The following is a 4,817-nucleotide window of genomic DNA, read 5'->3' as shown; positions in this document are numbered from 1 at the left end:
TATATATATATGTGTGTGTGTGTGTGTGTGTGTGTGTGTGTATATTATTGTTATTATTTCATTATTTTGTTTTCGTAAGCTGTTATGAACTTAGAAACACATACAAGCATACGAACGTGTGAATGTGGATACACACTACACACGCATATGTGTGCGTGTGTGTGTGTGTGTATGTATATCATATTTGTATACAAATGAGTGTATATCTATATGCATAGATATATGTGTGTGTGTGTGTGTGTATACACATATACGCAAGCACAAAACACGCACAGACACGTACCTTCATACAAATATATTTATCCGTTCGTAGATACACACACGTATGTATATATGTGCATGAATATATATATATGTGTGTATGTATGTATATATGTATGTATGTACGTATATATATGTATGTGTGTGTGTATGTATCTATGTATATCTATATGCGTGTGTTTGTATATATATATATATATATACATATACACACACACACATATATATATATATACACATGCATACTTATTAATATATTTATCAATGTATACTCAAGTGTGTATGTAAGAATATAATCGTATATAAACTCATAAATAGACATGTATATGTGTATACGTGTGTCTATGCGTTTTTGTGTGTGTGTGTGTGTGTTTCTGTATGTGTTATTGTACGCGCGTGTATTCGCTACCACACGCAACTATTATGATTCTGTCGCGTTCGGAATTTGCGCTCCCAGTTGCACACATAGAAGATGAAGTTTAAAATACCAATATTGAAGATAAAGAAGAAAAAAAGAGAAAAAATAAAACGAAATTTCAAAAATAAAGACAAGAAAAAGAGATGATATCATGTCATGTGTGTGTGACAGGTTAAAACATAGTGTACTAGAGAAAGAAGCTGCTGGTGAGAAAAGACATCATATCTCTTCACCACTATTCCTTGCTCCTGCTCTCTCTTCTATCTACATTTCATCGTCGTCATCACCTCCATTATTGTAATCGTCTTGCTCGTTGTTATTTTTGGTTATGTTATTGTTGTTATTGTTGTTGCTGTTCAAGTTGATATTTTGGTCTTCTACTACTTTGTCCTCCTTGTCTTAAAGAAATAAATCTCTCAATTTTGAGGTGGATTCTGATTAAGGTGATCGAAAAAGTCAGCTGGGATTTCTTTGCTATTCTTGTCACTATCAAACATGGCTGACTAGGGATGCTTACAAAACCGAGTGATGTCTCTTGGGCGACTATAAAGTACATTATTTCAAACAATCAGTGGATAAACTTTCAAAACTGAACACGAATTAAAATACATCAGTGAATGGAGATGAACATTCTTTAAAGAATCGAAAGTTGGAGAGGTTACACATCAAGGTTTTTAACAGGAAATAACAAGCGAGTAAAGAAAGGGATAGTATCAAGAAATGTACGGCGATAAAAATATATAATTGGACGGCTACTAAAAATTTTGAAAAACCGACGTCAACATGAAAATACTGTATGATGACTGAAAAATGGTAAGCAAAACAGAAAATAGTATATAACTCAAATTAAGTCGTAGTATTTTCAAAATTGGTGCCTGAATCGATAGACAAGTGAATGATAATAAATACATAGAGTATCAAACAGATACAGACTAATAGCCGACATTAACATTTAATATAATAGAAATATATTAATGGCTGACAATATCAAAATAGAAACTATTAATAGGCAATAATTGATGGTGGTGAATCGAAATAACGAATGATGAGAGAAATATTTTGAAAAAAATGAAAATGAACATCTGGTAACAACAGAAAGATATAGATAAAATGAAATAGCGTTAAAGCGAAACCTAAATGTTTTCTAAGTTCTAAGGAGTCCGGTTCAATAGCGTGAAGTGAATTATATACAAAGTTAGCTTCCGAATAGGGCACCAATCTACGATAAACAATATAATTCCTATTAATTTTAAATATGGTCACAAACCTTTGGTTCTGAGAAATGGGTAAAGTCCATCATATTGACTGTAATACCTCACTGATACTTATTGTTTCCGATCTGGAAAGATTAAAAGTAAAGTTTTCCCTAGTTGAATTTGAATTCAGAAATTGGTGAAAGTTAACTAAATACAATAAAGTATTTCGTTTGGAGTTTTAAAGATCTCACCAACCCATTGTGCTTTTGGATATAGTTCTTATTCTCGATAGCTAAGCAACATTGGCACATATACACATTCATATATCTGATTGTACATCACAGGAAAACACGCTTCTATTTTACGATGAATATGTGTTCATAACACAATCAATTCATTAGCAGAAGCGATTCTGGAACACCTGGTGTTTCGACATCGTTGTATCTCATCAGGCTGAAGCACTTCCAGTATACGTTAATAGAAAATAGTATACGATAAAAACAAAGTATATCGCATATTCAAGTGATCGTGATTGAGAAGACTGTCGAATACAGTTTGTTATACGTCGCTGATCACAATACGCATGGCATACTATTTTCTATTAATATATATACTGGAGGTGCTTCAGCCTGATGAGATGCAACGATGTCGAAACACCAGGTGTTCCAGAGAATAGCAATGCTGCTAAGCTATCGAGAATAAGAACTGTATCAAAAAGCATTTACAACTAAGTGGACTGGAACATCGTAAAATAAAGTGGTTTGACCAAAAACGCAACGCGCCGCTCTGTCCGGGAATCGAAGCCACGATCTAGCGATCGTCAGTGCAACACCATGACCATTAGGCCACGCGCCTTCATGATAACCATGATAATTTAAAATGACAGAGAATAGAGTGATTTAGCTAATTAAACAATAAGAAAGATGGTGGTGGTGGTGGTGGTGGCGGTGGTGGTGGTGGTGGTGGTGGTGCTGCTGCTGCTGCTACTGCTGTTGTTGTTACTGTTGCTGTTACGTTTGTGCTGCTGTTTAGTTCCAGATCAGATCTACGGTCAAAAGATTGATTATCTTCTCTTTCCTTTTAGACATAAAAGTCTACTTTATCCAGTATCTTCGTTTTGTTTTTAAAATTCTAGGTTTTGATAGATTTTTGGGAAGATTAGGCTAATACCTATAGCAGGCAAAGCGACCAGATAGAAATATCCGTAATATCATTTAGGCGTCTTGCACTGTCCAGGGGAATATTCATCTCTCAGTCATTTCAAGCTATTTTTTTATGCAATCATTAAGTATCAGTTTTCAATATGCATTACGGACTTACAAAATATATTTTTGACAATAGGATTGTAACAAAGACTGCAACGTCCACACACAAATACAGGTGAAATATTTTACCAAATATATACAAGATAGAAATGTTTCTCTATTTTTATCATTTTCTCCTGAATATCTTCTATAAATAAATATAAGCATTCAGAGTTACTGCTGCTTCTGGCTGAATCGCTAGAATTTGTTAAGCATGTTATGACTTGGCTAGAAACTGGTTTAAATTTCAGAGAATGTGTACCATTCTCAAATATTGAATAGTGAAACAGAATTTTCATAAAATTGAAAACATTTCTATTGCAGCTGTTACACGTCTCAACATAGGTATGTGTGCGTCTTGATGCGCGTGGCTTCTCTCTCTCTCTCTCTCTCTCTCTCTCTCTCTCTCTCTCTCTCACTGCCTTTGTTTCTATGTGGTAAATGTGTGAATGTGGGAATGTGATTGAACGAACGAGAATCTGTAGATTATGTATATAAACGTGTGTGTGTCAATGGCGTTTTATCTGCGCTAATGTTACAGAATGTATGCATGAAGCGCTGTGGATAAGTACACATACCTGTGAATTCTTGTTTGTCTGTGAAGTAACTATATATGCATATGTGGGTGCCTGCATATTCGTGTGTGTTTGTTTGAGAGTACATATCCGAAGATATGTAGATGTGAATGTGTATATCTTTCTCAGTGAATGAAATAATGTATGAGAATGTATCAAGGAGTGAGTACTAGCTGAATATATTTCTATATGCGTAAATACACACACACACACACACACACACACACACACACACACACACGTGTCCACGCGTGTGTTATATATGTTTGCATATTCATAATACATGTTTGGTTATGTCTCCCATAATCTTGCTTTTGTTCATTAATAACCTCGCTGTTCGTTCTCACCACACAGACTCCTGCTCACACTTCCCCCTTGACTTTCTGCATAAAGGCGTCAACCAGACGCAACTTAGACATTTCACGCCAAACTTAAACTACTTCCATAATCACAGATCTTGAAAATATCCTCCAATAAAGACATAACAAGATTGTCTCTTTCAACAGTACTAACACACAATCATTAACCGTAGAAAACGAATAGTTTTACACCATCACTCCAACCTTACACAGGAATAGTATTCAACAAAATCGTCAAAGAAATTATGTACTATCAGGAAACTGAACGCCTTTTGAGAATTTTTTTAACAAGTAATTGTCAAGGAATTTTCTTGCCTTACAATTGATATCTTTCTGCATTCCATTGGGTGTTTTTTTTTATATATAATAATTTGCGTCAATTATAGACAGTTATGAGAGAGATATTACAGAGAGAAAAATGAAAAGAAACGAAAGAATTAACTCCAATACTTGACCGGTACTTTTATCGTTCTTGAAAAGATGAAAGATAAATTGATCTCAACTCTCAGCAAGATTTGAGCTTTGAATCTTGTGGTCCAAAACAGACACAGCAAGAAGTGTATTTGATGCTCCAAATCCTAAAGAGATAGATAGATAGATAGATAGATAGATAGATAGATAGATAGAAGATAGATCGATAGATAGATAGATAGACAGACAAACACACACACAAACACACATACATACATACAATATATATATAT

Source organism: Octopus bimaculoides, chromosome 13, assembly GCF_001194135.2.
Source record: "Octopus bimaculoides isolate UCB-OBI-ISO-001 chromosome 13, ASM119413v2, whole genome shotgun sequence".
NCBI classification, from domain to species: domain Eukaryota; kingdom Metazoa; phylum Mollusca; class Cephalopoda; order Octopoda; family Octopodidae; genus Octopus; species Octopus bimaculoides.
The sequence above is the reverse complement of the archived record's forward strand: the minus strand, read 5'-3'. Positions refer to the sequence as shown.